General features: G+C 37.3%; 1 pseudogene; it reads right to left on the bottom strand.

Annotated features, from left to right (window-relative positions):
* Positions 1-21736: 21736 nt before the first annotated feature.
* Positions 21737-23280, bottom strand: LOC101717790 (F-box/WD repeat-containing protein 2 pseudogene; annotated as a pseudogene).
* Between the last annotated feature and the right edge of the window lie 1406 nt (positions 23281-24686).

The raw sequence follows: 24686 nt of genomic DNA, 5'->3' as shown, positions 1-24686 counted from the left end.
GGTCTTTAAATTTGGGAGGTCTGATTTTTTTAAGTTCTTTATAGATTTGAGATAGTAGACTTTTGTCTGAGGAAGAGCAGGTGAGGATGTTTTCCCACATTGTGGGTTGTCTCTTCACACTGCTGGTGGTTTCTCTTGCTGTGCAGAAGCCTTTTAATAAGAAGAGATCCCACTTGTTGATTGTTTGTGCTAGTTCACAGGCAACTGAGGTTTTCTTCATAAAATCTTTTCCTACACCGATGTCTTCAAGGGTTCTACCTAACCTCTCTTCCAACTGGTTCAGAGTTTCTATTTTAATATTTAGATCTTTAATCCATTTTGATTTTAGTTTAGTGCACGATGAGAGATACAGGTCTAGTTTTAATCTTTGGCAAGTTGAAGCCCAATTTTTCCAGCACCATTTATTAAAGAGGCTATCTTTCCTCCAGTGAGGGTGTTTGGCTTCTTTATCGAAGATGAGATGGCTGAGTGTGTGTGGCATTGTTTCTGCATCTTCTAATCTGTTCCATAGATCCTCAGGTCTGTTTCTTTGCCAGGACCATGCTGTTTTTATTGCAGTAGCTTTGTAGGAGAGTTGCAGGTTGGGGATTGTGATATCCCCTGCCATGTCTCTGTTACCTAGAATTGCTTTTGCTATTCTGGGTCTCTTCTTGTTCCAAATGAATTTTGGGATTGTTTTCTCGTGGTCTATGAAGTATGCTGCTGGGATCTCAACTGAAATTGCATTAAATCTATATAGCAGTTTTGGAAGTATGGCCATTTTCACTATATTAATCCTTCCTACCCAGGAGCAGGGGATGTCTTTCCATTTTCTGATATCATCTTCAATCTCTCTTTTCAGAGTGCCATAGTTTTCAGAGAAGAGGTCTTTGATTTCTTTCATTAGGATGATTCCTAGGTATTTCAGTTTTTTGGATGCTATTGTGAAAGGAATTATTTGCCCTATTTCTCTCTCAGTGAGTCTGTCATTGGTGTAGAGGAAAGCTATTGATTTTTGTGTGTTGACCTTGTAACCAGCTACTTGACTGAATTTGGTTATTAAGTCCAGAAGACTTTTGGTGGAGCTCTTGGGGTCTTCTATATAGAGTATCATGTCAGCTGCAAATAATGACAATTTGACTTCTGCATTTCCTATCTTTATTCCTTTTATTTCCTTCTCTTGTCTAATTGCCATGGCTAATGTTTCCAGAAGTATATTGAGGAAGAGTGGTGATAGTGGACATCCTTGTCTTCTTCCTGATTTTAGTGTGAAGGATTTCAGTTTTTGACCATTTAGTATGATATTGGCTGTTGGTTTTTCATAGATGGCTTCTATCAGTTTGAGGTAGAGACCATCTATTCCAATTTTGGGCAAGGTTTTTATCATACATGCATGTTGGATTTTGTCAAATGCTTTTTCTGCATCTATGGAGATAATCATATGGTTTTTGTCCTTGGCTCTATTGATATAGTGTATTACATTGATTGATTTTCATATATTGAACCATCCCTGCATCCCTGGGATGAATCCCACTTGATCAGGGTGTATGATCTTCTTGATGATCTTCTGCATTGTGTTTGCCATTCTCTTATTAAGGATTTTTGCATCTATGTTCATTAGTGAGATTGGCCTATAGTTCTCTTTTTCATTTGGGTCTTTCTCTGCTTTGGAGATCAAGGTGATGCTTGCTTCCAGGAATGATTTGGGGAGTATTGCTTCCCTTTCAATTTTATTGAAGAGTTTAAACAGTAGTGGTAGCAGCTCCTCTCTAAATGTCTTGTAGAATTCAGCAGGGAAGACATCAGGGCCCAGGCTTTTCTTAGTTGATAAGTTTTTAATTACATTTTCAATTTCATTGGTTGATACTGGGTTGTTCAGAACTTTTAGGTCTTCTTCGTTCAACTTTGGTAATTCGTATGTATCTAGGAATCTGTCCATTTCTTCTGTGTTGTCCATCTTATTGGTGTATAGGTTCTGGAAGTAGGTATGGATGATCCTTTGCTGGGTCTGTTGTAATTTCACCCTTTTCATTCCTAATTGCATGGATTTGGGCTTTTTCTTTCCTTTTTCTGACAAGGTTGGCTAAGGGTTTGTCAGTTTTGTTGATTCTTTTGAAGAACCAACTCTTGGCTTCATTGATTTTTTGTATTGTTTTCTTAGTCTCCATTGCATTGATTTCTCCTCTGATCTTTATAATTTCCTCCCTTGTATGAGCTTTGGGGTTGTCCTGCTCTTCTTTTTCTAGAAGCTTGAGGTGCAGCATCAGGTTGTTTATTTGGGCTCATTTTTGTTTTCCTAATATGCGTATTCATTGCTATGTATTTCCTTTGTAAGACTGCTTTCATTGTGTCCCATAGATTCCAATATGTTGTATTGTCATTGTCATTTAATTGAAGGAACTGTCTGATTTCTTTAATTTCCTCTGTGACCCATTGGTTATTCAGAAGTGTGTTGTTCAATTTCCATGTGTTTATGAAATTTTTTGAGTTTCTTTTGCTATGAATCTCCAATTTCATTGCACTATGGTCTGATAATATACAGGGGATAACTTCAATTCCTTTGCACTTACTTAAACATGTTTTATGTGTGAGTATGTAGTCTATTTTGGAGAATGACTTATGTGCAGCTGAGAATGTGTATTCTGATTTTGTGGGGTGGAAGACTCTGTAAACATCTGTTAAGTTCATTTGTTCAGGAGTTCGATTGAGTTCTAGTATTTCATTACTTATTTTTAATCTAGTTGATCTATCTATTTGTGACAGTGGGGTGTTGAGGTCCCCCACTACAATTGTATTAGTGCATATATGACTTTTCATGTCTGTTAGTATTTGTTTTATATAGTTGGGTGCACTAGTGTTTGATGCATAGATATTTATGATTGTCATCTCTTCCTCTTGGATTCTTCCCTTTACAAGGATGTCGTGTCCTTCTTCATCTCTCTTAATCAGTGTTGATTTGAAATCTACTTGCTCTGCAAAGAGGTTAGCTACTCCTGCTTTTTTTCGGGTTCCTGTCACATGGAGTATTGTTTTCCACCCTTTAACTTTCAGTCTATGAGTTTCCTTTTGAATTAAGTGTGTTTCTTGTATGCAGCATATTGTTGGATTTTGCTTCTTGACCCATTCTGCCAGTCTATTTCTTTTGATTGGTGAATTGAGACCATTAACGTTGATGGTTATAACTGAAATGTATTGACTTGGCATTGCCATGACTTTTTCTTTTTGTTGTGTTCTTCCCCTTTACATTTAATTTCTTGTCATGCCAGATGGGTTCATTCTGCTTTGCTTCCTGGGGTTGTGATCCTCAATGTCTGTTCCTAGGATATTGTGTAAAATTCTTTGGAGTGCTGGTTTGGTATTCATGAAGCTCCTAAGCTGCTCTTTGTCATGACAGTATCTTATTTCTCCATCAATTGTGAAAGATAGTTTTGCAGCATACATCAATCTGGGTTGAAGGCTGTTTTTTTTTTTAGGGTTTGGAATATCTCAGTCCAAGCTCTTTTTGCCTTGGTAGTTTGTGTTGAGAAGTCTGCTGTGATTTTGATGGGCTTTCCTTTGTATGTGATTTGTTTCTTTTCTCTAACTGCTTGTAGAATTTTGTTCTTCTGTTGAGTTTCTGGAATATTAACAATTATATGCCTATGTGTAGATTTTTCTTGATCAAGGCTATTTGGAGTCCTATATTCCTCACTTATCTGTATGTCAAGCTCTTTTTCCCTGCTTGGGAAGTTTTCTGCCATTATTTCTGTGAAGAGATTTTTTTTATGTCATCTTCACTCTCTCCTGTTTCTTCATTGAGTCCAATCAGTCTTATGTTATTTGTCTTTGCATCATCTATCAGCTGCTGGATTGATTTCTCATGTTCCCTTATAATTTTGAAGCAATTTTTCTTTTCCTGGTCACTAATTGCAATCTTATCTTCTATATCTGAAATTCTGTCCTCACATTGGCTCATTCTGCTGTGTAGACTTTCAATGGAGTTTTTCATGTCCTGGAAATCTATTTGCAACTGTTTTGTGGATTCCATTTGTTTCCTATGTTGGGCTTCCATCATGTTCCTGAGCTCCTCTCTAGATTAATTAATCATGTCTTGCACTAAGGGCACAATTTCTCCTGTTATCTGAGAAATTATTTCTGATTTCATTTTTTCCAGATTCCCTTTTGTTGCCAGTTCAGTGGGTCCAGGTTGTTGAATATCAGAGTGTTCCATCTCATTTCCCTTTGGGGTTGCTGTAGGTGATCTGGAAGTCTGATTTTGAGACTTGTTTATATGTTTTCTCATTTCAGTTGGGGTGGGGGGCTGTTAGCACCTGCACGGATTACCTCTTCTGAGCTGGGAGAGGCAGGACAGGGGCCAGGAGCAGCAGGAGGGTTGGTGGCCCAAAAGCCCTTTCCTGTGGGCTGGGAGCAGCGGGAGTGATGTTGGCTGGGAAACCCCTTCCTCTGGACCCAGAGCAGTGGGATGGGAGCTCCGAAGCCCCTATCTCTGGGCCGGGACCTGTGGGAGGGTTGATGGCCTGGAAGCCCCTTCCTCTGGACCAGGAGTGGCAGGACAGAAGGTGGCCCCAAAGCCCTTTCCTCTGGGCTGGGAGCAGCAGGAGGGATGGTGACCTGGAATCCCCTTCCTCTGGACCAGGAGCAGTGGACAGTGGCTCAGAATCCCCTACCTCTGGGCTGGGAGCAGCGGAACTCAGTACCATGTTCTGGTGGTCTGGTGTCCTCTGCATCTTTGTAGTGTGGAACCAGGTGGCTGTACAGAGGAGTGGGGGGTGGGTCCAGTGGATTGTTGCTGGGGCAGGGGCTGATTTGGCATGTTCCCTGTGACTGGGGACCTCGGTAGGGCGTGGGAAGACATGCCTGTCTGCAGCGGGCTGATTCGGTGTGTTCTGTGTGATTTGGGCCCTCGGTAGGGCTTGTGCAGACCTACCTGTCTGCAGCGGGGTGATCTAGGATCTCATCTTATTAAAAAGCTTCCTCACTGCAAAAGAAACCACCAACAGAGCTAACAGACAACCTACAATATGGGAAAAAATTTCTAGCAGCTGTACCTCAGACAAAGGACTACTATCCAGAATACATAAAGAATTGAAAAAAAATCAGACCCCCCAAATTCAAAGACCCAATTCAAAAATGGGCATCTGAAATGAACAGACATTTCTCAGACAAAGAAGTAAAAGCAGCAAACAAATATATGAAAATATGTTGAACATCACTCGTCGTTGGAGAGATGCAGTTGAAAACAACCCTGAGATTCCACCTCACCCCAGAAAGAATGGCTGCTATCAACAAATCAACAAATAACAAATGCTGGTGGGGTTGTGGGGAGAAAGGAACACTTCTCCATTGTTGGTGGGAGTGCAGACTGGTGCACTGTGGAAGTCAGTATGGAGATACCTCAAAGAACTAGGACTAGAAGTCCCATTTGACCCAGGTATTCCTCTGCTGGATATCTTCCCAAAAGAATTAAAAGAATCATACCACTGTGTGCTGGGGATTTAGCTCAGTGGTTCCAGCACCTGTCTTGCAAGCACAAGGTCCCGAGTTTGATCCTCGGTACCAAAAAAAAAAAAAAAAAAAAAAAAAAAAGAATCATACCACAGTGATATATGTGCACCCATGTTCATAGCAGCACAGTTTGTAATAGCTAAAACTTGGAAACAGCCCAAGTGCCCATCATCTGGGAACTGGATAAAGAAAATGTGGGGTTTTTTAATAAAATGGAGCACTACTCCGCCATAAAGAACAAAAAACTAGAGTCATTTATAGCTAAATGGGTGCATGTTGAGGCCATACTCTTAAGTGAAATAAATAGGGCACACATGTGTAAATACTGAATAGTTTCTCTAGTGTGAGAAACTGATAGTGTAAACAAGGGTTAAAATGATTAAAATGAATAATTGTTATTTTGAAATAGGAATAAAGATCCAAAGATGAAGGAGTGAAGGGAGGGGAAAATAGGGAAAGGAAAAACTATAAGAAAAGAAAAAAAAAATGTGAATGAAGTCTATGTGAATAGGGAAGGGCAGAGGGGGTGAAGGGCGCACAGGTAATGGGGAAAAAAATAATAACCAAGATATATCATGTACAGGTTCAAACACCCAATGATAAATGTAAACTAACTGTATACCTAAAATGTACCAATAAAAGAATTAAAAAAAAATAACCATTTGTTTTTCAAAGAATTAGACAACAGAGTTAGAAGTAAGGATTTTATGATTTAAATCAATAGCTCTGTATAAATCACTATTACATGGAGATGTGTAAAGCACTCTACTATGGTTAAAAAGACGCATATATGTCTATGAAAATCATGCAATTTATGTTTTATTGAAAGCTTATGGTGAAGAAAAATGTAATGCTTTATTGTTAAAAAATTATGTATTTTAGCTGTCCATGTATATATTTCAAGGTTATTAATATTTAGTAAAGAAAGAATCAATCTCTAATCAAAATAAATTTTAACTCAAGGACAAGATAATATCATGTTTAGAAATTTACAATCAAAAATCAGAGAAAGGAGCCATCACTTAAGTCCTTGTAATGTAACATACATTCTTTCTTATTGAGCCACACCAAAGAATTTATTACATAAAATTACTTTTTTTGAATATTGAGTTAGCTAGAGGCTTGAAGATTTTCTTTTTGATATTCTTAAGGAATTCCTGGTTAACCAATTCATAAAGTGCCCTTGCTCTTAGCCAGAATTCTATACTGAATCTAAGATGAATTTATCTTCAGATTGTCTTACAATATGAAGTGTGGTGCCTGAGAGTTCTATCAGAGCAATTATCCCTTTGATACAAGACAAATTCTAGAAGGTTACTCTAAAGCAAATGATTATCTTCTTATAGAAACTTGTGGAATGCACTGTCATATTAGTGTTCAACACCTTGTTAAATAATCTAGTTGTCTCTTAAACAAGATTGAAGGGAATAGCATATAGGATAAGTGAACTTTTAGGAAGAAGATGATCACCCTGGAACTACAAATACCTGATCTTGCAAATGAGATCAGTGCTGAGCTTTACCGGACATCCCACCAGGGCTCAGCTCAAGGGTGATATTTCTTTTGAGGGAGACATTGGTGCCAGTGACATCTTTAGACTTCTAGATAATTTTCTGTAGTGTCTACTCTAAGAAAGCTAGTTTTCTCTACATTCTCACTTTCAAACATGACTCCACTCAGCATTTTATCTGAAAACACAATAAGTTTTGCTTTTGCTCATCCAACTTTTTTTATTTTTAGGAACTGGGAAATCACTTTTTTTTTTGTACCAAGGATCAAACTTGGGTCCTTGAGCTTGCGCAGCAGGCGGTGAAACCACTGAGCTAAATCCCTGGCCCTGGGAAATCACTTTTAATCACCAATTTAAATGTAATAACTCTGTTCTAGTGTTTCTTAGCTGGGGTATCTTGAACCTGTCATAGGTTTACTGCCTAATTTTGATCAGTGGTACCTTGGTTCATGAGCTCAATTCTCTCCATAATTCTGGTCACAAACCAAACTGGATCAGAACCAAATCAAATTTCTCCATAAGGTTAACATTGAACCTAACCATTGAATTTGATTCAGTTCTCATCCAACTCGGTTTGCAGCCAGAATTGTGGAAAGAATCAAGTTCATGAGTGGAGGCACCACTTGTATTTACTATGATATTACAGTGGTATTTATCAAAGCTGGTTTGCGGAATCAATGTAAAGTGAATGTCTTAGATGACACCTTTCTATGTCCTCATGTGGTTGAAGTAGCAAACAGGCTCCTCAGGTTGCTTTTATAAAGGCACTAATCCTTTCTAACCGAATCACTTCTTAAAGGCCCTAATTCATAATATTACAGCATTAGGAATTAGGTCTCAATATTGGAATTTAGGGGGCTGCAGAAATTTAAACCTTATCAGTAGGGTTTAATACGATGTTAATAAAAGGACAACATAACATGAAACATGAGCTAAAGAAAGGTATGTATATATAGGAGCATATGACAACCTTGTATGATGCACATAGAGGAGATGGATTACTGCTACTCAGAAATGTTTGATGTTATCTCTGGGCAGCCATATTGTAAGGAACCCTAAGCTAACCATGCAGAAAGGAAGAAAGGAGGAAGGGAGGAAAGGAGAGAGGGAGGGAGAGAGAGACAGAGAGAGAGAGAGAGGAGGGGGGAAGACAGATGAGCCCTAGTTGCTTCAGTGGTCCCAGTCTAAATGCCAGGCATGTGAGTGAAGGAACTATCTTAAACATTTCAGCCTTAGCAGATGTCAAGTTAAGATGAGGCTTTAAACATATGATATCAGTTGAACTATTCTCACTACCCATACCCATTTGAGTCACACCAACTTAAGTATCAGACATCATGGAGCAGAGAAAAGCCATCTTTTCTGGGTGCTTATCCAGCCACCTTGATGAACAGAATCATAAGCGTAACAAAATGGTTCTTAAATGGTTTCTTCTTGAGTAATAGATTAACAGGACGTATGCCTTATATCCCCTGGATTAGCTTTGGTTAAGCATGAGCCTCCACATGCACCAGAACAGTCTAAACTGCTGTGCCACATACACCTTAGATTTTTGTCTATAATTTGCCTTCAAGAATTTCCTTTGAAAGTGGAATCTAGTCATGATTTATTAAGCTATATTAACAAACACCTTTGTTGGCATCTTCTGAGTAAGCTCATGTGGGAATAGGACATGAAAAAAGTACTTTTTCAGGTGTACCTTTGGCTTGGCTTTACTTTAGCACTTTCTCTAGTTCTAACACATTGGCATTTTTCTCTCTCTCTTACTATCTCTAACCTTCTCACTCTATTATTCCTCTCTTGTTCTTTCTTTTATTGGGACAACATCAGGAAAATAAGAATGTTTTAATTATATTGTAGGCACAATTAGTGTATCATGATTAAGAACAAAACTTGTGGATTGGAGAGTTTATGATGGTTTTGCGAGAACCATGTTTTGAGATGGATGGTGTGCAATGGAATCAGGACTAATTGCTATGTGTGTTGGTGAATGGAAGCAATAAGGAAAAAAATGAATACAATAAGAAATGATAAAATATGCACAGTTTGTCCAAAGATCTTGATATTATTTGAGCAAGAAGTTTAATTTCTCTGGATCTTTGTTTTGGGTTTCATAAATTAAAATGGTTGGATTACAGGGCCCTTAAAATTATTCCACTTGTAAAATTTGTGACTCTAAGTTTAAAAATAGAAGGGAGAGTAGTTAGTGATCTCTGTATGTAGTAGGTTCTCAATAACTATTTTTTAGATGGTTGCCATAAGGGATATGTATTGGACTTACGTAGTGGTGTATAAGACATTGAAACTAGGCTGTCCAAAAATGTTATGATTTCTGAAGTTTATTTTTTTTCACTTAGAACCAAAACTAGGCAAAATGATACAGGGGACATTTCTTTGTTTCTTCGTATGTTTCCTTCTCTTAGTCCAGAAATTCCAGTTACACTATAGAGATATTCTCATGCTTTTCCCAATTGGTTTTCCTTTCTAAACTGAACTTCAACAAGGTGTTTGGAAATCAGTCTAAAGTAAAAAAATATCACCACCCTTCTATGCCACTAACTTTTATTTTTCAACAACCTAATGTTTTAATTTTGAACTCACCATAGATTCATAGGCAGTTGTAAGAAATAAAAGCAATGCATCCCATGTGTCTCTTACCTAGCTCCCCAAAGGTAACATCTTGCATATGTATAGGGCAATATCATAACTGGGAAACTGACACCGATATAATCCCCTGACCTTACTCACGTTGCACCAATTCTGTGTGCATTCATCTGTCTTTGTGTGTGCATGTGTTTACCTCTGTGCTGTAACACCACAGTAGATGTGTGGAACCACTGCTATGGTCAACATACAGAACAGTAACATCTTCACAAAGATCCTCTCCATTACCGTCTCTGTCCCTAACCCTTGGCAACCACTAATTTGTTCTTTATATCTATAACTTTATCATCTTAAAAATGTTATATAAATGGAATCATATCATTTGTAACCTTTTGAGATTAGCTTTTTTTACTCAGCATAATTCCATACCACTGACTTTTAAGACTTAGAAATGAAGGTATAATAATGGCCTAAGTGATGATGGAATTGATATTTTAAAATAAGAATTTCTACGTGTTGCCTGTTTCTTTGACCTCTTATCCAAAATCCCACCTTCCTTTATTGACTACACCAATTCCAACCAGGTCATCAACCTGTTAACTCAAGTAAAAAGCTTTTATTGAGAAGGTGGACTTAGGAAATGGGGATTAAGCCTGATTTATCATCTACCAAACATGTCATTTCTGACAATGACTTCAAATGGAAGGGATACATTTAATGACCACTAGGGTCTTTTTACCTTGGAAAATTTCTGAGGAAATTTGTAAGAGCTCATAAATAACAAACATTTGGTAGCCATGATGGCCTCCAGAACTGGGAAGGAAAGACTCTAAACTGTAACATCATAATACAAATAATCTATGATTGGACAGGAACAAGTAGAGGTGGAAAAACTAACACAGTGTTGATATCTTTGCTCAAAAAGTATATTATTATCCTTGTTTTTACAAATGAGAATAGAAACCAGGAAAGCTTAAATTATTTGCATAAAGTTATAGAGTTGGAAGTAGGATTAGAATCCAAGGAGGTAGGATTAGCATGTAAGTCTTCCAAAGAACTAACCACCTCTGTTTCTGCCCCTGCCTCTGTCTCTGTTCCTGTCTGTCTCTCAAAAGAAAACACAGTGTGATTGGTACAGGGACAGAGGGAGTTTCGTGTGGGACTGAAGTCTGAGCAGCGTGCTTGTTGATTGAAGTGGAGTGGCCATTCTGGCTAGTTTGTAGGACTAGAGAATTTTTATTTATATTTAAGAGACAGCAAGGAGTATATCTTTACCTAGGGCACTTATTCTGAAAATGTGATCCCAGACTAGCTTCATCAGCCTTACCTAGGAACTTGTTAGAAATTCCAAATGTCTAGATCTAGGTCTGAATCAGGAACTCTGGAAATAAATTCTATAAATCAGCTTTAACAAGCCCTGTAGGTGCTTCTGATACACAACAAAGTCAGGGAACCATTAGTGCCCCAAAGAGAAAGCCAATTTTAGATAGCATTTCAATGTGAAGACTTGAAGGTATATTTGAGACATTTTCCTTGACTGTGATCCTTTAAGTCAATAAGGCCTTTCACTAGCTAAAATGGATAATCCCATGTTTAAGGGAATTTTGTATGAGCTGATTTGAAACTTGTTTTTGATTTTCATACTGTTCCAGGTGCAGCTCCACTTGGTTTAAACAATAAATTTTGATATCTTTGTCTTTGATTCTTGGTTCTGGATAGTATTCTCTAAATTTGAATACACTCTTTCCCCTCTGACTTACCTTTGGTAAGGAAATGATGACATGGGGTGGATTTTTGTAAATCGAGCATTTCCCAAACTGTGGAGTTAGAATTATTATTTTTAATTTTTGTTTATCCATAAAGAGTTTTAGAAGAAGAGTGGCACAACAAAATTATATTTTTAGAGTATCATTTTAGAAGCAGTTTTTAGGATAAATTCCATGGAAGTATGTTAGGAAGCACATGCAATAAACTAGGTATGAGATAACAAGTGTGTTAGTGTTGATAGAGAATGAAGGGGAAAGGAATGGGATGTGAGAAACATTTAGGGAGAATATCAATTGTAACATGTGGGTCAATTTGACATATAATGAATGAATAAGAGAGAAAAGAATAACTAATGAGTTTAAAATCATTAATGTAGAAGTAATGAATGCTATTGGAAAAAATATGGGACTCAATTTAGGTGTCTTGTCTTGGAGAATTAATCAGATCATTCTGAATCTGTTCAATGTGACAATAATGGTGAAACATCCAGTGTTACTGCTCATTAGGTAAGTGAATAAATCATGCTTTTTCCAAGAATCAAATGATAGAATTCGATTGTCTCAGGAAAACTGATTTTCTGCCTTGAATTTCATTAATTCCAACAGGATTCAATAGATTAGTGTGTGAGACATAAGGCAAGTTATTTCAAACACAGTATCCAAGAAACTGAAATAAACAAAGATAAATTCAACTCTGAAAGAGCATGGCCCCAGAACAGCGATTTCTTGGTAGAAGTGATAGTGATAGTAGTGAGTGGTGGTTATGAGGGGCTTTGATGGAAGAAGAGTACGGAGTACTGTTAGGATTAGCAATTTTTAAATGTAGAAGTGATCATATAGGAATAGAAGAAGGAAATGAGGGTTTTTTTTTTTTTTTGCAGAGGATAGGGATTTTTAAAAGAAAAAAGGGATATCATTTGTTTTAATACTTTTCTGCTCTTTGAACCTGATCTTGCAGGTATTACTATATAATGCACAGCAGAGATGGAGACATGAAAGTGGATCTGAACATGACTGTGGTCTTGTACAACAATCTGCTGGAGATTTCTTGCTTGAGTAGAAGTTGGTAATACATGAAAGAAGTCACCCATTTTCAAATGGAGAAAGTTTCACAGTTTCCATTTTCATATGTTGTAGAATTGTGTCAGAATTTGGAGTTTGGAAAATAATATCATAGTTATTTATTTATATGGAAAATACATGAAGGAAGTACATGTAGCACATACGCTGCTTATCCCATACTGTACTCTACCTAACAAGCCATATTTTATTTAAATTTTTCTTTTTTTTAATTCCTTGGGGATTTATAATAAGCTTTGTAAAAACATATGAAATCATGCTTGGGGACCCCAAAACACTGACACCAGTGTTCATAAAGCATTTACAAGGAAATGCTTATGCATCTCTGGAGGCCATCCATGTTAACCCACTGTTACAATAGATGTCTGAGGAGCATATTAATATGCCCATTAGCAATGTAAGTGTATTTCATTTTTGGGTCAAACAGCCAAAAGAATATTTCTTTTTTCTTTTCTTCTTCTGATTGCCCTACCTGGGCTATAACTAGCTGAACATTTACTACTCTGAATGATATAATGCAATTAAGACTCTCTATAACATTCTCATTTGCATATCTCATTATATAGAGTGACACTATTAGAAGACATGTGTTGAAGCTTTCAAAATGATTATGATATGTGAATGTATTAGGGGATGAATATGCTTTGCTGAACCACAATTGTGCAGTATTCAGACACAGGCTGGTTGTTGTCTGTTGAGGAAGCAATTTTTATGAGCAATTGCCAATCATACTTATTTTGCTTTTCTTCTCTATGAACAGAAGCACCGAAGCCCAAAATAAGGAATAAATGCTGTAAAATGGAAGTTTGTGAAGACAGTAATTATTTGGATATAATTAACTGGATGTCTTATTTTCTGTTTGCTTCTGCATATCTACTCTTGGCCCTGCTCTGTGACCCGGATGCGGACTTCGACCAACTGCATCATTCCACGTCCCTGACTGCGGGCTGGGTTTGGCCAATAAGGGGGCCTAGCAGTGAGAAGAGGTTGAGGTGTTTATTTTTCTGTCTTCTTTCTCTTAAGCAAGAGTTGGCAGAGACTTCCTTTTTGAGGCAGATTTCTATGACATGAATAAAACGTCAAAGCCCCTCACATGTGCAGGTTTTTTCTAAGACCTAGAGAGGGGTTCCTACAATGTGTCCAAGTGGCCATATGTTTTTGTTAAAAGGAAAAAAATATTCTAAAGTTGAGAAGTGCATACTGAAAAAGACATTTTAGTCATTTCAATTAAACAAGTGAAAATTTTGAGACTCCTGATTAGGACCAAAATGAAAGACACTTTCTTTGATCATTTCCTTGGGTGTTTATTAAAAAACAAGAGACAATTTAAATTACAAAATTAATAAAATATGAAGCAAAAGTGATGATACAAAAGATTAAGCTATTATAAACTATTCTGATTGAGAAATAAAGGAAAATGTTTTTCTTATCATACTAAATGCAATAATTCATTAAGAGGAAGAAATAAATTATGAATAGAAAGAATGAATAAGCTCTTGACTTGTTTGATAATCTAATTAACAAACAGAAATGAATCATACAGACACATTGAAGAATGATATAAATTTGTTGGTGCTTTGACATGAATTACTGACATTGATATAATATAAAACTCACAAGATGCTATAATGAGGACGTTTAGGACAAACTGGTTAATGACTACTGTCACTTCAAAGAGTATTTAATATTAGTCACTACCCAAGGAAACTGGAAACATCCTGTAAGCCTACAGCTTATATATAAAGTATTTGGTGGAAGGCCTCCCAGATTTGATAAGAAACAAAAAAATTATGGATCCACTATGAATTCTAAAGCTGTAAATAACTTTCTAAACTATCAATGATGAAAAACAAGGTTAAATCCACCATGTTAAAGTATTGATTGACTTCTCTTTTTTCCCTAGAAAATGTTACAGAATGTGAGGAAGTAAGCAGAATATCCAAACAAAAACTGTCAGAAAAAAGTATTTCAAAGTACTTCAAGTGTCTTTCAGTTAATTGATAAATTCTTTTGCTTTTTTACTGGATTTCACTGATGGTGGTATTTGTTAGATATTAAACATTTGTGGTTTTTATTTTAATATATTTGTCATCATGCTTAATTTTGTTTTCTTATTCTTAAAAAGAGCCTCTTGAATTAAATAAACATATTTCTTCTAAAAACCTTGATCGGCCCTTGTCTGACGGGCCCACCCTACACCAACTCTCAGGCTTCATAACAGTTCCCTCACTTCAATCCCCCGGACCTAGTCAGTAAATCCCTTTGTACTTTGGTGACTCCCTAGGGAATTTTATCATCCTTTTTGTTGGTTTTCTTAAAGCATGGTTTAGCAACCATGGCATTCCTGGTATGTTACTTGGGTAGCTCTGTGCTATGGCCTGTCCTGTGCATTGTAAGACAGTTGCAGCCATCTTTTTGCCTTCCCCCAAAGAAAGCCAGCATCTCTTCCCCAGTGGGACAATCAGAATTATCCCGGACTTTGCCAGATACTGGGGACAAGAAAACATCATCACCTTCATGTGAGGACCACTTTATAAAGGACACATTTGTTAAATCCCTTTGATTGATCCCTTGAATTTGGCATTTTTTTCTTAGACGATGCCTGTCAAATACTGTTTTAGAATGATAACATACATGAAATTCTGATAAAGGTTAAACATAATTACTTTACCATTTTTTCTTTAAAAGAAGAAAACTTTTTATTTTTCTTTAAAAGAGAAAACTATACAGTATATTCCTGAATGTGCAGTGATAGATACGAATTATTTCTAAACACTAAGTGGTTTAAAGTGAAGGAAAAATATGGATGAAAAATGACAAATATAGAAATGGAGAAAAGGAGAATAAATTCTATGAAGAGAAAGGCATAATAAAGATTGTTTCATTGTAGTGCATGCTTGTAATCCCAGCCCTCTGAGAGGCTGGGGCAGGAGGATCAAATGTTTCAGTTCAGCCTGGGCAACTTAATGACTTAGTGAAACCCTGTCTCATAATAAAAATACACACACACACAGGGGAAAGAAAAAGAAAAAAGGGCTGGTTATCTAGCTCAGTGTGAAGCTCCCTGGGTTCAATCTCTAGTACTCTCCTCACCCCCCAAAAAGAGATGATTGAGAAAAAAGACTTGAAAGTAAACATGGTCAGAAGATTCCAGCAAACAAAGCAGGGGGCCTTAAGCACAAAAGAGAAGTAGACCTTTTAATAATTGTGGAAAGCAGGTTGGGAAGACCCCTCCCTTCAAAACCAACCGCAAACCTGGAAAAAATTGTTTAAAAAACTTCTAGAAATTAAGCAAAGGCAAACAACAGAGAAACACTCATTTAATTAAAATTGCTGAATGTTAGGCATGAAGAGGGGAAGTTTTGGATGTTTTTGTGTGGGACTATTTCCTTTCCCTTAGTTTTTCAGCCTGGCTAGCAAGGTAGTGAAGCCAGGATGGGCCTCCGTTTCACTGCTGGAGAGCTCTGACTCACTCTGAAGTGGAGGGTGAGAAATCCAAGCATAGGATTGATAGAAATTGATCAATGGAAACAAACAAAAATGGAAACCAGTGTTCCAAGATTAGCCACAGAGATTTGGCTGTCTTACAAAATCAGTAGTAAATTTTTATTCACTTATCTTTGCTTACATTTTCATGATAATATTTACAAATTTTTTGTAGGCAGCGGGATATAGGGTAAATAATTATAAGTAAGTATAAAACCTTTGCCTTTTAGGTAGGAAAAGATGACTGGACATTGAATAAGTTTGCCCAATTTTATTGTACTCATTTTTGATTTTCAGATTTTCAACGTTATTGACCTTGCTTAACTCTCCCTTGGTTAAACCTTCCTTGCCATGTGACCTAGTGGTAATTGTTAAGCACTGTTATCAACTTACTTATAATAGCATATTTTTCCTTTCTGTATTATCAAGAGTGATGTATTATACTGGCTTGCATTTATCACGTGGGGTTCTGTGTATCCAATACAGATAACATGACATAAACATTAATGTGATGTAGGTTGGTCTGGTTGGATCTGCTAAACATGTTCTATGTCTGTACGTCAAGTATCTAAAACTCATTTGCAGATGTCAACCATGTCCTGTTCAGTCAGGTTAGATAGTGTGACTTGGGAAGATTATTACTTATTAGCATACTGTCTGATCAATCTAATAAACTTTAATTCAGTTCCATTTAGCTTATTCCTCCCCAGGGTGCAGTGTGACTTTCTCTAACTTGTTCAGGTAAAACTCTGATCTCGAACAATACAACTCACATGAACTTACTCACCATTTCCTCTAAAGTTACAGCAGGGGCTGCCAATATACAGCCTATAGTTTAACTTCTTATCTTAAATAATTATTCATTTACTGAACCGTCAGTTACACTTTTCCAGAAATTGCATCCACTGAGTTAATCCAGAAGCTATTGAAATTAATTATAACCTTGGAAGTGAGTACTCCATGACATCTGAAAATTCTAGGAAGGAAAACATACCAGAGTTGCTAGGCAAGGTTTCTGATTCTTAGTATGATCACCAACATGTGTGAGCTCAATAACTTATTAAGTATATTGTAGTTAGAATGACATAGTAAAGTTAAAACAAAATTTGGACATAGCAGTCACTATTGGAATAGTATTCACTATTATATTTCTGAGTGTCATAGACTTATATTAGCTTTTAAAATGGAGATATTTATGTCTGTTTTTGGTGAAATGATCTACTATTCCTACTTTTCCACTCCACCTCTGCATTTGGGCTTGTTAATTTTTTTCTATTTGGTATTTTGAGGCTTGTGGTACCGTGAAAAGAATATGAAGCTTATGGTTAGGCCTAGGTTTACATTTTAGTTACAATGATCAGTATTATTCCTTTAGGGAAGTCACTGATGGCTTAGTGCCTTACCATCCTTGCCTTAGAATGATGGTAATGAAATCCATCTCAGAGGGTGTTGTGAGGAATAAAAGCAAGATCCGTCAGTCACTTGCACAAAGCAGTATACAATAAATATTGGGAGCTACCCTACCTTTTTCCTCTTCTTTTTCTTCAGGATCACAATATTTGTATGTCTACATAAAATAAACTGACTGGTAATTTCCCCTGTATTATAGGAAACTAGGAAGATAGTTATTCATCCATTTATTTATATCTTCCTTTTATGCATGTGTTGGGGAGTATGCTAGGCATTGGGTATACAAGGTGTGATCTAAAACTGCAGTGAATGTTTAAAGTATTATGGTAAAAGACATAGTGCCATTAATCTGTCTCAAGATACTCCCCTTCACTCTTAACACACTTATCCCTTCATTCTTGTCACTTTCTGAAGCAGTTCTTAAGTTCTCTTTCACACATATCTGTAGTTATACTGTCATGCTGCCTTGATGTCTAAATCAATTCAAAATGTTTACCTGTCATGGTCATTTTGACTTTAAAGAAGAGCCAGAAGTTGCACAGTAACAGATCCAGTGAATAAGGTAGATGAGGACATACCATAATGTTTTTACAAGTCTGCCTTTCCATGGCACTCGGCAACAGTATTCACTATATTTTTTATCACACTTCATAAAGACACTCATGACAGAGGACTTCTAGAACTGCTTCGGAAAGTGGTAAGAATGATGGAATAAATGAATTCAAAGTGAGGGGTAGGATTCTGAAGAGGATTAATGGCAATGTGTCTTTTACTCTAATATTTATTTATTTATTTTAAAGTACTGGGGATTGAACTCAGGACCTTTCGCTTGCCAGGCAGGCGCAGCACCACTGAGCTAAATCCTTGGCCCTTCTAATAATCATTTTAAAAATGTAAACATTCACCATGTATTTTGATCATATTCTGTATATTTACGAACAAAATTTAGATCTCTGCCCTCATGGAACATACATACTAATAGTTCTTTGTAATCATGTGAATTTACTTCTTTAAACAACTCAAACTGCTGTAAAATTGAGCCATGTTTCCACACCCTGGAAAGTGTTACCATGAGCTGCCATTGATAAGGTAGTTGACTGAGTTGGCTTTGACTTTAGGAAAAGGTGGTTGTTCTCATGTAAAGTCTGACACTAGATGTCTTAAAGAGTTTGAGATTTTCTTTGAAAAAGAAAACTAAAGGAATCACTAACACATGGTAAAATCTTACTTCATTTTCTCTTTAAAACAATGCACTAAGAGCAAATCTTTGATTTCTTTGACATATAGCAAGGAACTAAAGCTTATGCATAGCCCGAAGATATTGACTGCACGTGTCTTCAAAATTCATCATTTTTGATACTGTGTCAGGAAACGAGGCAGCAAGAACAGTGTACTAACAGTTGTGATGAGCTATGTCTTTTTTTTTGGTGCTGGGGATTCAATTCAGGACCTTGCCCTTGGGAGGCAGGCAGGGTGCCACTGGGCTAAATCCCCAGCCCTGATGAGCTCTGTCTTTAACACCATGGGCCTTATTCTCCTTGACACTGTTTAGTAGCTCCACGGGGGGTTGTTATTAGACACACACTGTCTGTAGAACAGAGGTGGGAATGGTTCATTTCAAATGTTGCTTTCAGTGTTGTGAATTATGATTTTTATTGGTTAATTCTTAAAGTTTTTGTCCATTTATTTGCATTTTAAAGCAGAAAATTGTGTTTAACACAAATGAGCGAATCTCTAGAGGGAGAATTTCAGCTCTACTGGGACATGAGAACTGAGGAGCTATTTTATGAGTGGGACAGGAATGATCTACACCCCTAGGCTGGTCCTCTTAGCAGGCAATCACTTGCTTGGTAGCCACTGATGTGCATTAGGGACAACAATGCTTTGGATAAACTTCTAGTTCTTGTGTATTTTCAGGCTATGTAACTTTTTTCATGTTACTTCATTTTTTCAGCGTTAGTTTATTATGAATAAAGTAGAAATAAGACCTGGCTTTTGTTTCATTGAAGATTATAACTTTTAAAAATTAGTACATAATGTTTACATTCCTTGTGCGGAGTTGGCACATAACACATCCTAATCCCTTTCTTCATTCTCTTCCCCCGCCACCCGCTCCCCTCCCTCCATCTCTTGATCCTTTTCCCATTTGAGATGAATCTATCTCCCTACTTCTTATTATCTATCTTTTATTTTATTCTTTATTTATAATTTAAGGTTTTCAAATAAGAGAAACCATGTGCTATTAAAGCTTATGTGTCTGATTTATTTCACTTAACACTAGGGTCTCAAAGTGTATCCATTTTCCTACAAAAGACTCGAGTATATCTTTCTTTATGGCAGAGTAGTACTCCATTGTGTGTAAATACCATGTTTTCTGACCTGGCCTGACTTCAATGATTAAAGAGAATTGAAGTACAATTTTGTGATGTGTTATTTTATTCTCTTATCTTTTTACTCCCCCAATATCCTCAAACTATTTGAAACATTCAGTGTGAGACTATATGAATGACAGCCACTTTTTTCAAAAGTCAAATATTTGCAGAAGATAAACAATATATTGTATGTCTTACACATCACTGCATTACAACAGTCTGAAACCACTCCTCAGATGACAGAAACAGAGATTAAAAGAGTATATCTACTGAATTATTTTTCTGGGCAAGGTGAGTTTTAGCATTAAAAAATTAAAGCATCCTACAATTCTCAAATGAAGTATTTTGCTTGTATAGACTTAATTCTCTTAAAAGTATGTCAAGGTCACCAACATCATCACATCACTACTTCGTTATAATTATATAGATATTTTAATCAAAACAACTTCAATAGCAGAATTTAAAAAGAGTGCATCAAAGACAACCACAGGGATGCATTAATATCTAGTTTATCCCAAACCAATGAATTATAGCAACATAGAGAAAATTTTGTATGTCTTCTGTATGAAAATTCTGTCTCTTTCCTGTTATTAGGTCTGCACAGAAGAGAAATGCACTTCCATAAATAGCCAACATTTCTAGCTTTCTCTCTTAATTATAGCAAAAGTCATGCTGCACTCAGACTACTTTTATGCATTAATTAACCTGATTCTCCCATGCAAATATTTAACAAACATCCAGGAAAAAAATATTCAGACATCGATTGAATTAAACAAATATTCAGACATTGATTGAATTAAACTGAACCCATAATGCGGATTCCACATGGTGTTTATTTTCTTCCCACCTGAAGAGAACAGTGGGTGCGGGTTTGACTTTTTTTATGCTCCAGGGTTTTGCACATTATTTGATATAATTGATTGCCTTACAAACGAGTCAGATAGACGAGGAACACATTTAATTTTTAGTCAGAGAAATGGGCTGCAATCTGCAACACTGGGTTGATCTTTCTTCATGTGACTTTTATCCCTTTCATTTAAGTGATGTTTCATTATCAGAATATTATAAGAAAAGAAGATTTACAGAGAACAACTCATGATGCACAAAAATCCTCAAGCATATTTTTGTTTATGCTAATAGGAATGCTTGACTATCAACAGTGTTTCATTCAAGCCAACTATTTTTTTCTACATTCTCCTTTTATTTGTCCTTTTTATGTAAATGATTTCCTTATAAATAGCAACTTTGTATCAGAGATTCATTTAAATATTATCTCCACCTTGAAGAAACAATCAGAATCAGACAAAATTACAATATCAACTTTGTACACTTCAGTGGATACAGTACAGGAAAGAATCTTAGCTATACACCTGGCTGCACAAACAAGGACAGTGGGGCCAACAGAAACGATATGCCTGAGCCCGAAGGTTCCTAGGGAATGCCAGTCACCAATCTTCAGCCCAGTGCTCCTTGTACTACTTCACATCACCTCTGTGCTGTAACCCAGCCAGGGGAGGTGGTGGGGAGGAAGCTTTCTCCTCACAGAAACAAACTATACAACTCCCTTATATTTTAATCATGCCAATCTGACTCTGCCAAGAACTAGGGTTTAGAAAGAGTTGCAAATAATCAATTTATAGAATTAGATTGGCACTGGAAGACAGACTTTCTGTAGAACTGCTATTTGGTGGAAACTTCATTTATGTCACAGGACTTGGTGGTCTTTGTGACACTGGCCCTTACAAAAGCTAAGCCGCATGTGAAAGAAGCTGCTGTAACAACATCATAGCACCTTTGCTTTAACTTGAAACAAAAAAAAGCTATGGTAAGAAGCTTTAATAACAGATTGAATGTGACCTCATAGGCAACCAATTAGCAAACAAAACATTTAACTTTACTTAAAACCAATATTCCACCCAAGAAAGATGAACCCAAAATGCATCCTTGTACACTGACCAACATAACTAAGTACAAATGAAGTCAATGGTGTATCCCATTAGCATGCTGTGCTGCATGTCAATAAAACAAGCCCTCCCTCACCCGAGCCCTGGCCCCTGGCAAACATAGATAAATGATTGTGCACTGCATGATGATACCATTACGTGAGAACTTTGGTTCATGCAGTCGGCTGCCAGAGAGGTTGCACCCAAAACCTGCAGCCCTGGCACCCAAAGTCTGTCAGCGGTGGTGGCTCATGGTGTCAGCCATGCTCCTTCCACAACACCAGGTGAACACTGTGGCCAGGCATGCTGGTGGCAAAGACCAAGCCTGTATCATTGTGCCTGTCCATTTCATTCAGCCAGGAAGCTTTGCCTGCCAGGAAGCTCGAGCCTCTCTTTGATTTCCGGTACTCTGGTAGAGGCCAGCAGCTAATCAGGCTCTCTGTCTGCAAGTCCATGATGTACAGGTAGCAGTTGTTAAACAGCAGGGCAAAGACATCTTCAAAGCCAAGTTTGCTATCTCAGGAGTCATGATAACCCTGAGAATATCATAACTGACAAAGTCCCACTGGTAGAGACCAAGTGCTGAACTACCGAAAATGTATTTGCCATCAAAATGAAGTCTTGGCTCAGGCAGCTACTTCTATCCTCAGAGACAGACAATGTCTTTAAGCACTGGCAGTTGATTTCTCTCCCAATTGGCCAAATCTTGATCTCATATTTGTCTGCACTTAAGAGGATGTAGTCTCCCAGGGTTGTGCAAAAGAGATCTGACTTTGCACTTCTGCAAAACCACCTTGGTGACCCATTCCGTGTGTCCAGTTAGTGTGTTAAGGCACATCCCAGCAGATAAAGACCATACTTTCACAGCGAAGTCTGCAGAGCCAGCCACTCACAAAGATATCCAGTTTATTGTAGTCCGTGCTAAACACCACCCCTGAATGCCCCCAGAAGTGCTGGGTCCTGGCTCCAGAACTCCATTCCCAGAAGGCCACAGTGTTGTCAAAGGAGCCTGTCACAAGCTTCTGTTCATTAAACTTCACCGCTGTACAAGTGTGGGTCTGGATGCCATAAATGCACTGTCCTGTGCTCACATCTCACAGTTTTGCAGACAAGTCATCTGACCTTGTACAGAGAAGTCCATCTTTGTAGTAAAGTGCATACACTCTGGCACTGTGTCCAATTAATGATGAGGTCTCAAAGGCTTCATGGTCCTCCAGTTGCTTCATTCTCAAAATAGCTTTCAAATAAACCTTCTTCCAGTGCAAAGCATCCTGAACAGAATGATCTATTTGACAGCCCAAATTTTTACAGGCAATCTGCCACCCTTCTGTACAGGCACTTATCACCTTATTCCACTGTTTAGAGACAAGGCAGCATGTGAGTAAAGTCTGAGGATCGAGCCATTTTAACGAATAAAATCTGAGCTCCGGGAGAAGGAGTTTGAGGAAGTCCCGCTTGACAAGAGTCTCTAGGCTATTGGGGAGATGCCTGAGCTGAACTGCCCCACTCAGACTAATCAGGTGATCTAGAGTTTCATTTTTCTGCCAGTCCTTCAGAGAAAGAAATGTAATAGAAATGTTATCAAGCCATGTCTCAAAGTCCTTTCTCCCCATAAGGTTATGGAAAAATTTACCTGAGCAAGTGCCCTGGGGCCCAGGACCTTGCCCAGGGCTCACACCAACTAGAGGCACTTGGGCTGCCAGAGCCTTGCAGCAGCACGGTTTGCTCTGCAGCCATGGCACCTGGACCTGAGACTCTGGCTCCTGGTTCTCAGCCTCACATGGGAGCACCTTCTGGTGCTGCCTATCTCATCCAAGACAACTATTAATAATCATGGCTGTCTTGTGAATATGGACATGGTTTGTCCCACCTTGATAATGTAGTCATCAAAGGCCAAAGAGAAAAGAGAAAGGCCATAATTTTTCTTTACACTGTGGTAAACCTTAAAAACACAATATTTCTTTTCTTTTTTTTTTTCTCTTGGCATTTTTATTTTTTATTTAATTTTTTCCCCCATTAACTTTATTGGTACATTTTAGGTATAAAATACAGTTACATTCATCATTGGGATCTTGTATCATTACATGAATCTCTTGGCTCTTATTTTTTTTCCCCTTCCCTTGCCCTCCCTTCACCCCCTCCACCCTTCTCTATTTGCAAAGACTTTGTTTCCATTTTTTTCCTCTTCTCATATTTTTTCCTTTCACTTTTTTCCCTTCCCCTACCCCTCCAAATTCCCCTGCTCTTTTAGACCTTTCCTTCCTGTTATACAATATCAGTTATACATTTTTTAAATTACAATATTAAGATCTAGGAGACATTACCAAAGATTTTACAGAATTTAAAAGGATATAGAAAGCATATTACAAAAATCTTTTTTGAAATAAATTTGACCACTTCTAAGAAGTAACTTAGAAAACAAATTAATGAAACTAACTCTGGAGGAAATATAAAATTTGAATAGCACCTATTAAAGAAAGTCTATTCCTAGCTTGAAAACCTACCTATATGACAACAGCAGGCTCATAAACATTTTAACTGATAAATTATATCAAATGATTAAAGCAGAAAAAAGAAGGAACACTTCTCCCCTCATTTTAGGAAATCAACATTGTGCTAATCCTAAAACTGGATAAAGATAATAGAAGAAAAAAGTATGAACATAGATAGAAATTTGTTTAACAAAACAAACTATTAGAAGTCAGATCTGGCAGTATGTGGAAAGTGGTTTTGTTATAGGGATGGCAGTGTTGCTTCGGCATTGGAAGATCCACCCCCATAAATCATCATTTTAACAGAGGAAAGGAAAAAGTCATATGATCCTGTCAGTAGTTGGAGAAAAAGTATTGGACTAAATTCCACAGCTGTTCATGGTAAAAGCTATCAGGAGACTAGAAGTAGAACAGAAATTTCTCAACAGATTAAAGACGTGTACGCCATACTTCCAGCGAGAATGCCTTATATGAATGGAGAAGATACAATGCTTTCTTCTTAAGGTGGGGAACAAGGGCAGATATGCTTACTCTTTATC

The sequence above is a fragment of the Heterocephalus glaber genome, unplaced genomic scaffold (genome assembly GCF_053883595.1).
Source record: "Heterocephalus glaber isolate CG9 unplaced genomic scaffold, H.glaber_assembly_v1.0 deba00000347, whole genome shotgun sequence".
Lineage (NCBI taxonomy): Eukaryota > Metazoa > Chordata > Mammalia > Rodentia > Bathyergidae > Heterocephalus > Heterocephalus glaber.
This window is presented reverse-complemented; position numbering and strand designations above follow the sequence as displayed.